Source organism: Cyprinodon tularosa, unplaced genomic scaffold, assembly GCF_016077235.1.
Source record: "Cyprinodon tularosa strain WSP-4 unplaced genomic scaffold, ASM1607723v1 ctg8, whole genome shotgun sequence".
NCBI lineage: Eukaryota > Metazoa > Chordata > Actinopteri > Cyprinodontiformes > Cyprinodontidae > Cyprinodon > Cyprinodon tularosa.
Window position 1 is genome coordinate 2,203,565 of NW_024039562.1, and position 13,505 is coordinate 2,217,069.

The 13,505-nt window shown below is 36.6% G+C and overlaps 1 protein-coding gene across 1 annotated transcript in view; it reads left to right on the forward strand.

The window, feature by feature from the left end:
• Positions 1–426: 426 nt before the first annotated feature.
• Positions 427–13,505, forward strand: part of LOC119774148 (poly(rC)-binding protein 4-like) — a 59,466-nt gene continuing 46,387 nt past the window's right edge. The window contains exon 1 of the mRNA XM_038271526.1: positions 427–460. The gene's annotated coding sequence lies outside the window, so the exon portion shown is untranslated. The remainder of the gene's footprint in view (positions 461–13,505) is intronic.

Genomic DNA, 13,505 nt, shown 5'->3' on the forward strand with positions numbered 1-13,505 from the left:
CCCTCAATGTGCATTGGTTATTGACCGGCCACCCCTATTAGTTACGCCTCTGCTGCGGGGACAGGAGGAATCACACACCTCACCAATTCCCCGGTAGGGAGGGGCAGTCTAACAGAGTAGAGGGCAGGAAGAAGCTGAGCAAGGAGATCCTTTTTCCCCCTAGACTCCTGATGTTAGTTGATCGCATATCTGTGTATTAGTGTTTGTATGTGCGATAGAGAGAGGGAGAGAGAGAGAGAGAGAGAGAGAGAGAGAGAGAGAGAGAGAGAGAGAGAGAGAGAGAGAGAGAGAGAGAGAGAGAGAGAGAGAGAGCTGCGCCCTGCACTACAGTCTGCTGACACACCGGGAGCGCAGTCCGCTCTGCACCCAGAGTCACCGGACTATATGAGGATACAAAGACCGATAAACGCAGATCCAAGGGAATAGTTCAGTTGGCCTGCGACCTCTTCCATGAGAAAGCGTAAGTGGACAATTTTAAGAGCCTGATTCGCTCTTGTGAAAAGTGACGTTTTTGATCCTTTCTTATTTGCTAAAATATGTTTTCTTTAATAATGAAATGAGAAACTTATGTTGATCTAAACCCATCAAGCAAACCAGCGTAGTGTATTTTATTTCTGTTCATATTTTCAGACACTGATGTGGTAAACCCAGCATAAACAGAAAGTATTCAGATGGAGGGGCAATTGGTTTCTTTTGATGTGTTTGGGTGTTTAGAAGTTTTTAAGGTAATAAAAGCGGTTTTAAGGTAATAAAGTGGGAGCCCACAGAAGAAGAGGCCAGTCCTGAGCACAAAGACTATTCTCAACAAGTATAGTACAGTGGGCGCCTGCTTGGTGCTGAGGCAGCGACTGTGTGTGACAGCACCATTATTCACCAGGATGCTTAATTGCACCATAGGTTGCATTGGATAGAGCCACAGACTTATGTTAAGGAAAGAAGAATTAAAGCACAATCTAAGTGCTAATGCCATTTGGTCAGACACCTGTTCTTTACTTTTATTATCAGACAGGAATCAGACACTGTAGTTCTATTTTCTTACCAGATCCATCCATAGCAAACTGGTCTTGTTCTTATTGGGTTGCATTTAAAGCAGTCACCAGAGATAAACTGATTAAGTGGCTGAGTTTTTAATTTCTATTTTGCTCTAATCTGCTGATGCTACCCTTAACAACTACGAATAACGATAGAACACTATCAAACTTTATAAATAAATCCAAAGTACATTTTTAACTTTGAAAAGTTAAGTAAGGTAAAGCAATAATTTTTTTCAATAAAACATAAATCCAGAAATAGAGTGAAAACGTAAAGGTTTTGGGAATGAGTTGTCTATATAAGGAGATTTAGGAGAATTAAATCATAGGGTTTTCCTTTGTTCTCCCTTCAAACTAAATAACAGCTGTGTCCAGATTGATCAAACCTGATCTCTAGTCGATTATGTATATTTTAACTAGTGGTAGTTTGCGTTTGTAATTGACAGAAAGCTGGATTACAGAGCTCTGCTGTTAAATGGGATTACATTATCATATCAAAGCAATTACCTAATAAATAATGTAGATATAGTTAAGAGGAAAATTTCCAGATTGCACTCAGAAGCCAATTCTCAGTCTATATTCAACAGTCCTATTTTTACTTGTCCTTATGTTAATTTTGTCTTTGCACACTTAAATCACATGTGAAATAAAAGAAGCTACATCTCAACTTCTAAGTTAAAACAGTTGATTTAAAAAAAACCTGACTGTGGTTCTTGCATGAATGCAAACAATGGTTGTTAATGGAGTATATGTGGCAATTATGCAACTGTCATATAACAGTTTATCTATAAAATTTGTAAAGCGGTCTTTTTACTAAATAAATTGTATAGCTCATTTCAGATTTTTCCTTTTGAAAACTCTGGAGAAATCAATATAGAACAGGGTTTTATTCTGTGGTTGTATGCGGTTAAAAGGGCATCTGCTGGAGTGCAAACACAATACTTAGCCTATTCCTGGAAACTGAATAGAACAAACAATTTAGCTGATGTGTGGCAGAACTGTATTTTAGAGGAACTCCAGGGGGTACAATATCAGACCATCATGTATTGCTGCCTCTCTGTCCAGATGCAATTCCTTAATGCACTCTGAGAGGTTGAGATCTAATAAGAAGTGGAAGAACATCTTCAATAATGAAAGCCCACCTGCATCTGTGCTGCAGAGAGAGGCTGGGGGCTGAGAGGCTTCATAAATAACGGAGGCCAGATCCTGACATGTGCTGCTCCAGCGTCTGGAAACTGCCAATAATCCCTCTCATCTACTAAGATGCTGTTCTAGCTGAGTGAAACAGAAGGGGCACAGTTTCAGTTTGAAGCCATCAAGTAAAAGCAGCCATGAGCAGAATTTTTCACTCAATTCCAAAGGGACGCTGAAATTACAGATATGTACCTATTGTGCTGCATAATTTAGAAGATTCCCTTCATATTATTAGGTTTGGATCACCCAACTGTCCAAAAATGTTTACAATTACATTTTTCTCTGTTATGTAGTTCTGCAATTTAAAAGATAAATTAGGAAGATCATTTAATCCAAGATATTAAATTCAATGCCGTTATTAAAGAGTTTTGTTATGATACAAATTAATTTCACTCAGCAGGATTTCAACAAACTCTCTCCCGGGTATTAACCAGAGTTCAGGCAATTATTGCGAGCAAGTTTCATTATAGTAGATCTAATAACTCTTTAGACTTTGCTAAACCATCTACAGAGTTTTTGAAACTGTTCGCTTACTCTGTCCTTACGTTTTACTGTGAAGACTTGTTGATTTATAACTATAGCTTGAATACACATAAACAACAAGAGATTCATTTTTCTGAGGCACAATGTGACTCTCGTCTGAACACAGCCCCTGTTGCTGTCAGAGCTTCAGGCTGTCCCGGCTATGAAAAGATAGCACTGTGTTGAACTCTACGGATTGACCGAGCAGGCGGCGTGACTCTGCTGTTTTGTTTCTCAAAGAGTCTCATGAGCGTGATTTATTTAGTTCAGAACTCGAAAGAACTGCTTTCATTAGTCATGAGCAAACACTGTGCTGTGTATGGCATTGAGGTCCTCACTATTCACACTTTTTGTTAGTTATATTTCTGAAAAACAAGTCTACTTTTAGTATCCATCAAAAATGTTATAGTTCTTTTTTGTTTCACTCTATGTGAAAGGACTGTGAAAGTTTAAGCTGTCAGCAATAAAAATCTTGCCAAACAAAACAAATATAATATATCTAATATTCATATTAAATCATTATAGTAGAAGTAATATCAGAAATCTGGAACTCTAAAGATGCAGGGACGGAGCTAGGTAGGGGGCCAGGGGGGCCACCCCTAGCCCGTGATATGGTGCTTCATGCGGATGTAATCAATTGCAGTTCCCCTCTAAATCAGGGTGGCAGTAGTGACTCTCTGAAGTGAAATTTCCTAATTTGACATTTTAATTGTTTGTATATCAATCATAAACTCACACCAGGAATGCAGTAATTATTTTTCCACTTCAATATTCTAATTAAGGATGATAAATACAAAATCAATACTGTTTTTGGGATACATTTATGTATATTATCGGTAAGAAGAAAAGTCTATGCAATTCTTATAATCTCCTATGTAAATAAAGATACATAACAGATTTTAACTAAAGGCATGTTTGATAGTTTTTCTAGAACTGTGCATGCACAAGACCACCCTACCTTCTGTTATACCGTCAAGTGAGAAAACCTCCTTCGTAAACTCTGATCTTACTTCTTCTTCTGAGGCCTTTGTTTTCTTTTCATGAATTGTAAGATAGCATTTGTTGAAAACATTGTAGCTGCAGTGAATGAACGTGAGACTAAAGCTCACTGGAGCTAAACCCTAGAAGACTGCATAGGTGCCAGGAGTGCACACTGGCGTTTGGTGAGCACGACACAGACTGGCATGTTAAGTCTTCTAGTTCAGGTCTACTCTGTCCACCCAGAGCTAAAACCAAACAAAAAAAGCTTTTTATCCCCCCTCAGCTGGCGAGGCCCTGAAATATTTAACAGGGACTGCACTATTTTTGGATTTGAGCTCAGTTTGTTTTGGTGCTTATATAATATGTAGTTACAGCCCAACGTGCATGGCAGTGTTTTATCACAAGTGCCAAACCACCAATTCTTCATACTTCAGAGTGAAAAGTGCTTGAAATAGTAGCATTTTAAGCCAAATAAAACATAGAGTTTGAATAAGTATGAAGAAAATGAGGACTAGCACCCATTGTTCATTGGCAAATCTAATTGCCATGTTTTATACAGTATCTTACGTGTCAAGGAAGCAGAGCCAGACCAGATCGTCTGCTGATCCTTGTTTCTAAAAGACATTGATCAGCTTGTCTCCTCTCCCTCCAACCATCTCCATCCCTCCTTATTTTTGCCTCTCCATTTGGTTCCCCTTTTTCTCATCTCCATCTCCTCTGCTCTCCTCTCTCCTCCTGAGGTGTCAGATTCTCTGACTCATGCCCTGGTGTGGAGGATGGGAGAAAAGCAGGATGAAAGAGGAGAAAGACAAGTCATTTTGCAGATATAGGGAGTCACCTTCATCCAGTAAAAGCGATGGGAGAAAAGCTAGAGCTAATTTCCAGCATTACAGTATTTTCTGCAGTTCAAGAAATAAAAAAGGGAGACTGCTAGAGGCTCTATGATAATCAAGGATACTATTTTGTTAAAGAAGGGGTCAGATTGTAGAACAAACACTTATGAAAAGCTATAGCAACACTTGATTTAAAAACAGGCAATTGCTTTAACATCACAAAAGCCTCTGCTCATAGCATAACTTTTAATCCACAGCAGTTTGAAAACTGTTGTAGAATCTTGAGCCCCAGTCCACCTACACTAAATCTAAAGCCAGGAGTAATTCAGGCTCATACTGTGTCACTGCGTCTGGAACCAGGAGCCACTTGGGAGATAACAATTGACGAGTCAGAAACAAGGCTGTGCAAGGTTCATTATCCACATATTCTCCAGTTGTTTCAACCCAAGAAACAACAGATAGGAGGATGGATTTACCTAATCAGAAGATGGCATCTTCCACAAAAACAACATTAGGACCCAATCGATATTCTTTTAAAGGTATTTGATTATTGATAGGCTCAAACAAGGAAATGATCTAAATTAGTTTCTTTTTTGTGGCTTGACAAAGAAAATAAGTCTCTTAGCTTTTCGTCAGGTTTAACCAGACAGGATGGCCTCTCTCACACCTTCACATGAGCATTAAGACTTCAACACATCAGTTTATACTCTGTTGAGTGGTAATGTTTATTCCTGATCCACTTAATGACATTATAGTTAAAGTCAACATCACTTCAAATATCATCTCAGGGCTAATTCCAAAACAAAAGACTAAATTCTCAACCGGTTAAGAAGAAATGTATAATGGAATAGATCCAAGTCAATCCAAAACAATCCAGTCATATAGTCAGAGTCAGGCCCGGTTACTTATAATACCATTCAGTTGTTCTTTTAATGTAAGACAGTGAATTTTAAATGATTATATTTTATTAGGAGGTTCTAATGTGGGGGTTGGAGGGTCGTTAGACACAAAGATTTTTTCTTTTTTCTTTTTTTACAATCATGATGTGATGCCTGAGGTGTATGGACAGCAAAATTATATCAAAGTACTGTATATATTGGATACATAAATATGAATCTTACCGGAAATAAAGACTCAAAAAAGAAATTAAGGTTTTTTTTTATGAGTGTACTTGCAAACTTCAAAAAATGTAATGGTACCCTTTCAGCCCCTGTTGGTAGCTTGTTTTACTGAGTCAAATATTTTCTCTCATCAGCTTTATCCATGATATATTTCATAGCACAAGTTAATCTCTAGGACACTGAATCTGCCTTTTCGCTAAAGGATATAAACGTTCCATTGCTCTTTATACTTGTTTAGAAGTTTTTGAATAGATTAATGTTTTATCATGGGACATCTGGAAATTCTGCCCAGAATGAACCACTGGTGTTGGCCACTAATTTTTCTCATGAATCATATCTTGCCAGATTGTTCTTGGATTTGTTATGATATCACACAAACAAGCAGCACATGTGAGGTCTTCAATATATTGTCAAACATTAAGAAAAATAAAGATCATGTGTTTTTTATTTCATACAGTCTATGTAAACATGGTTTATCTGTATTAAAAGGGGCATAGATTATTGCATTAGGTGCAGCAGTTTTCTTATCCTGAGCAACAGCATCATACATTCAAAAATGTTATTGTTTAAATCTGATGAGGAAAATCAAGAAAAAAAAAAGAAGCTGTATGATTTCATGCTAAAAAGGCAATTAGTTCTTGAACAACCAATTTTTCTACATAACAAGCATGGATTGAAGACTCAGTTTTTACCCAGCGGTTTTAACACTTAATTGCAGATATATGAATTTGAGTTCTTTAGAAGCCACTCATTTCAGGGGCTTTAATCAACATTATAAAGAAAAAAACAATATAAATACTTTACAAGAATTTCTTTGCTGGCACTGACATCATGAAATCGAAGGAGATTTGATGTCCTTCTTTGATTAATTATTGAAGAATGACCTTTCTCTCTTTGGGATGCTTTAATAGGCCTTTTGTTGCAGCTGCTTTTTCGTCCTTCGTAGGTCTTTAGTCCTATCTACAGAGACTATTTTCTTCTCTTTAAGGATGTAGTTTTTAGTTTTTAAAGCTTTTAATTTTTCACATCTGTACAGTAAAGTGTCATCCAATCAGCTTTACAACGTATGGCTGAATATGAGCTGACAGATTTCCACCAGCTGCTTCTGGTTTTTGTCATTTAATCAATAAACATCCGTGACCTGGGACCTCTGGTAGCCTCAAGCCATCCTGCTCTGCTCCATGTTTTAAAGACGATGTAATGTGCGGTTTCGTCTGCATTTTAAAACACCTTTGCCAGTATATTCTTAATCTGTGACAACATTTTGGCATGCAACCGCTGCATAGTGAAATGCTGCTCTCATAATTAGAGATGGACCATTCAGATATTTTCTCTTGATACCTATGGATGATTCTGATTCATCATCAAATCAGATTTTTTGTTATTCTGATGACTATAACATCAAATAGTAGGAATTGTAATGCAAGTAATTTTATTAAGGTATAATTTTTTGATCTAACAGAAAATGAAGGAATTAGGAAACTAAAGTCGAAACCTGTGAAGCACAAGCAGTAATGGAGGGAATGGAATTACTTTGATAAATAGAAAGCTCGATAAGTTAGGCTAATTTAAAAAGAAAATATCTCCTTTCCATAAGATATCAATATCTTATTTAGAACAACATTTCAAACAATATGTGTGACAAACAAGAGTGGAGTTATAATTACCTGGCAGCACAGACAGTGAGGAGGATAAGGTGGAAGTTGGAAAAATCTGCTGCTAAGTGATGTCCTGGATTCCCTCAGTCAAATATTTGTTTTATTGGTTTTCATCACATCTCACTAAGGGGTCTAATAAGTGTGGACCATTCTGTATCTTACAATCATGAATAGTTGGTTAACAAAAACATACAGCAACAAAAACTTTAACAATATTCTAAGATTTCTGAATGGGGTTAAAACAAAAATGATAAATGTAGCACAAACATAATCCAACATTAACCTTAGCGCCAAAACAGGAAGGAAGGAAGGAAGGAAGGAAGGAAGGAAGGAAGGAAGGAAGGAAGGAAGGAAGGAAGGAAGGAAGGAAGGAAGGAAGGAAGGAAGGAAGGAAGGAAGGAAGGAAGGAAGGAAGGAAGGAAGGAAATTCTTATTTTGAGAAAGTAAAAAGAAGAAATGAAGTTTATTAGTTTTATTCATATATTTTAGTGCTGTTTAAAGCATTGACTCCTGATGGTGAGTCCTATGAGTCTCCTCTCACATTTAGGAACTGTGGCAACAGCAACTGTTAGGCTTCCCCAGGTTGCTGTCCGGCTGCAGGAGCAACAGACACAGGAGGTCTGATAACACCCTTCAGAGCTCCTTCAGTTGACAGGCGACTTGCACTGTAGGCTGACATGGTTACGCTTTAACAACAGATGAAGCTGGGGGCTGATAGGAGAGGGCGGTCCCCTCGGTGCAGAGGCCGACCTGTCTCATTATATGTGACAGAGAGCAGACCGACATGCCTAAAGATAAAACTGTGCTCTTTAATCTGAATTCTTTCCTGTTTCACAACTAAAACCTTGATGTTTTATCTCGTCTTAGTTGAGAGGTTGGGGAGTTGAAGCTGCTGTGTAGTAACCTCTTCATTGTTAAATGAAGTGCTTGTGGGTTATAAAGATATAGTAATTGACACTTCTTAAAAATATGCATCTTACCCTTTGTGTTCAACAGAAGAAGAACAATATATATACATATATTTTTGGGTTTTTGTATGTAGGCTTTGTGCTTGTCTTCTCTGAAAGGTTTGTGTGTCAATGATGAGATTTAGTTTCATTCTCCAAGCAGACTATTTTATAAAGATCTAACAATACAGCTTCAGTAATTGGAACAATGAAAACATTTAAAACAATACAGCTTATTTTAGTGGAGAAAAAAGCTCAGTGGTGCAGTTTGGGAATTTATGTCAAGGAGAACTGGGTGAACAGTGCTTCACATAATATTTACATCCCTTAAATTCTTCTAATTCTTCTATTCTGAACTGTTTCCCAGTGCCATAGAACAGCATCAAAACAGCATTACACTCACAAAAATATTTTTTATAAAATTTTTATTACATTAACATCATTTTATAAATGTTTTATTACATTAACATAACCGAAAATGATTACATTTACATATACATTATTTTAACACAAACCTATTAAATAAACCATATTCATTTGTTTAATGTAGCCTATTTATTTAGAGTACATAATTATCAGGTTTATGTATTTAGAATTAATAAACTATGCCTACTGAAAATAAATACTAATGAGTATTTTTGTTTAAAGTACATAAAGTTTATGATTTTTAATTGCATAATAATCATGCTACCTTTATGCAATTCAAACAATTAATGTTATATATTTTTAAATAAATACACTCATCAGTATCAATTTTGTGAAAGTTTAGTTCATTCTTTTAAATATCTAAACCTGAAAATATGTATTTTAAATAAACATGCTTTACACTAATTGATATGCATCATGTGATGTTTATTTAATTTGTGATAGAATCAATTAAAATATAGTAAATGAGAATTTGATATTTAATAAAAAAATTATATAAACTGTATTGTGATCACATTGGTGTGTTCAGAGTGATAAGCAGTCCATTTGTTCTGCATGTCGGGCTATGAATGTCTACCAAGTCAGTTCAGGTGGAAGGTGATGTCTTGGTTTTTAGTTAATTTGTTTGTAGTTTGTTCTAATGTTGAACTACTGTTCTCTATGAAACCTTCATGGAAAAGCTATATTTACAGATTAAATTATACTTTAGTGGACTCTCTACAGCAAATATGTGCTTTATGAAGACAAATGGTTGCTCTAAGTTTTATTTTCAGCTAACAGATAAGCACAAATGCCTTTTTTTTATTTGCATAAACTATTTCATATATATATTACATAAAATATATTATCCTCTTAGACTTTTGTGGTTGTAATGGGAAAACTGCAGTGTATAAGGAGTTTTGAAAGGTACTATACTTTTACTGTAGAGTCATATACTGTCTGGCAGTGTTTCCCCCCGGTGTGTGGTCATGGTAATATACAAAAACAAATCATATTCATGTATATAGTTTACAGAACTCTTGTCCTGATGTGTGTAATCCCTAAGCATCTCATTAAAATTTAGAGAACGCTGATGAAGAGCTGGTTGAAGAGCAGCCTTGAGGTCGGCTCATTCCTCGCCTTGTTTTTTTTTCACGGCCATCTGAGGACATCTGTCATTGTGTCACTGGGTGTGCACGAGCTTTTGCTGTTACTCGAATTGGATCACGACAGAGTGATGCGTCTATTCTTCCTGAAGAACTTTTCTCAGCAGATCAAAGCCTGTTTGCACTTGTGTTTAAGCTTCATGTTTTTTTGCTTCATCTTTTCTCTGTCCATGTATGCGCTCTATATGTTCTGGATCCTTTCATCTCAGCAGCTGCATGTGAATTTGTGGGGCAGTAAATTTTGCGGTATGTATGGGTGTGTATCGTGGGGGGGTCATATGTGTGAATGGTTGTAATATTTGGCGTTTGCTGTGTGTGTGTACACACATCGGCACCCTCTCACCTCCTGCTCCATACGTATCCACCTAAGAGGGCCGCCTCTTTTTCTGTCTTTTTTCTGTTCATCCAGTGGGTCGTCTGCCTGCCTCATGTAATCTATTCAGACAGTAGAACTTGTCTCTGCCAATCACTACTGAGGGGATGCATGTCCTTATTCCTTCTTTATGTCTTTATCCAGACTGTAGCCATCTGTCTCCCAATTCTTTGAGGAATGCTGTTGTCTTAGAACAGGTGATAAACTCTCTACACTAGTCACTTTGTTGAAATACTTTAAATCTCAGCAGCCTCTCTAGAGCCAAAGATCCTGAAAACATGATGAGAAGGAAAGTATTGCTTGTGGTTGTCCAAAGATGTATGCTTTCTGATTTAATCTGTGACAGGTTTGATGTAAGTTAGGTGCAAAAGACAACATTGGTTTACTAAGTGGCATGGTGATTAAATCAGATTAGTTTGCAATGCCTACATTTTAATGTTTTTCAATTGTTTAATGGAGTCATATGCAGTATTGGAACTTATTTTAAACATGTCAGAAATAAATGCATTACATTGTACAGTATGCTGAACTAAATTTTCATTAAAAATATTTTATTTCTTATTGTTTAGTTAAGATTTATTTTTATTACAGAAGTAAGATTAGTAATGCCAAACATGACAGGCGGACAGGGGAAGAGAAAGACAAAAAATTTTTTATAAAAACATACAATCAACGGCTGTATCTGTAGAACTGCAAACCTGAGGGAGAGGACCTAAGACCCAGTCCACCAGCGGCTATCCCGGAGCACAGAGAACAGGAAGACCACTGTGGAGATTGACCCGAGTCTGATATTGAATAAAATATCAATAGCTGTTTGTTGCCCTGTTCACTTTTACAGAGTCAACAATCAATGACTTAGCATTGTTAGAATCACAAAATAATCAAAAATGCTCTAAACAAAAATTATCTTTTGATAATGTTTAGACTCTCATAAAAGCAGTAAGAAAAGGGAAAAAATAAGTTTGAGGAACTTTTTCGTCATTATTAAATCTTAAAGGCGTAATTTAGGAAATGGACGTTAATTATTGGGTTCATTTGACCTCACCCTTATTTCAAACCATCAGTGCAAAACTGTCTCTGTAATATTTGTTCTTAAGCCCTTTTTCACTTATTTAGCTACAGCTAAATATATATATATATATATATATATATATATATATATATATATATATATATATATATATATATATATATATATATATATATATATATATATATATATATATAAGGAAAGCAAAAATCTCTAGTTTATAACAGACAACTGCAATCAAAACCTTTGGATGAGCAAGGTGAACTATAAAGTTAAACTATTCCTGTGAGATGAAGTGCCAAAGTTCATGCAAACTATGCGAAAAGCCTGTAAAAGGATACCTAAACCATTTGACCCAAATCAGACAGTTTAAAAGATGTTTTTATTTAATACTGAGAACATAAAAAAACAAAAAGGTCTGGTAATCCTAACTTACCCAAAACAAAAGAAGCAAAATCTGATTTTATGTGGTTTATGTAAATACCCTTTTGCAGTAGCATAATTTAGTTAAGCTTTTGTGAAATCAAATTACCAGTGAATATTAACTTAAGGCTAAACCATGTCTTAAAACTTTAATGGTCTATCTCGCTCGCAAGTCCTCAGCAAGGCTTTTCCACAGGCAGTAAGGAAATTATCAATCACTGTTTTTATCTCTTATTTTGGGTATCATATACCTTTTGAAAACCCGAGGGATCTGGAGAGCTCATTCTATACACACTGTTTAATCAGAGGAATATATGGGACTAAGACCATTACTGGCTCTAAAATTCATTAAAACCACCTTAGTATAAATTTTAGTCTTACGATAGACAGTCTGAATTTTAAAATAACAAAGATTAAGCACATCGCTGCTATCCTGTTACTTCCACTACAGTAGCAGACACAGTTGTTTCCAGCTGTTGGAAACAACACATTTTAATTCTCATTTTATTACTTCATCAGAGCTCATCAATTTTAGCCATGAAGCTGAGCTCTGATTGGTTCATCCTGTGTCCTGTGTAGAATACAATGTGTTGATATCTAATTTGATTGCATTTTTAGGGTAACTTTGCCAGCAACAGAATGAAGGATCCTGTCGTTTTGTTCTCTCATTTCACAGTCGTGCTTAATTCACAGCTTAGCAGATGGCTCCCGAACTGAAGCTCATATTTAATGTGTTCAGTCAGTTGGGGCAACAAAAGGGTTATATACTCTGTGAATAAGGGACAGAATTGAGGATAAGCCCTCAGCCTTCTCCTCTCTTGTCTTCGTTTTGGCTGCCTGTGCCAGGGTCTGCTCTTCACTAATTTTCTGTTTTGAGTTACTGGCTCTAATTTAGAACAGAGAGGTTCTGTTCATCCTGGAACGCTGCTGCTTGGGATTCTGGAAATGAGGAGTTCAGAGGCTCACCACCCTCACAGAGACACAAAGCACATGCCTTGTTATCAACCCACAGAGATGCACATAATGATCCCTCCAACCATTAACTCCTAATACAATAAAGCACTAACATTTTAGCCATGCCTTTCCGTGCCTAAATGTAATTGCGTTAGCCCACAGGCTGCGCAAATGTGCTCTGTGATAACACGCGTGTAGGAGGCATCGATCACGCTTAAAGCAGTGATCACATGACCATGCATTAGTTGCTAACAGTCAAGAAACATTTATCTTGAGTCAGACATTCAGATTTTGTTTCATATTTATGGGGAAATGTAAGAATATATTCCTCAAAGTGCTGATTGAGTAAAATAATCCGCAGAAATTCTCTCTGGCTAACATCACCACAGATTTCTGCTGCAAAGCCACATTGTGATGGGCTGGCATGTCGTTTTGTTGCATGACCATGGTGGGAATATAAAGCTTACAGAAAGTGTCAGGCTCTGTCACATCTTAAAAGAGATGCTTGCACACAAGCTAAATAAATCAGCTACGTAGTGGTGGCCTTGCTGCACTAACTGAAAACAATAAACCTGCCTACACACACATCTCTTGGGAACTGAATCTCATATCTAAAATAACAGCTATTTATTAAATGTGATGTTTTCACATTGCTCAATAGATGGCTTGGAGCTTTATAAAAAAAAAAGGCTGACATTCATCAGGCAGCAGGACTGCAGCAGTAGGCTGGGATACAGTCGAGCTGTAGGCTGATTGGAATGCATTTGGCAGACAAACAAGCAGTTCAGTGATTCTGAGAGAAAACTATTATATATGGTTCAAAGGATCCGTGTTAATGAAAGATTCCACCATCAGCTCTGGACTCTT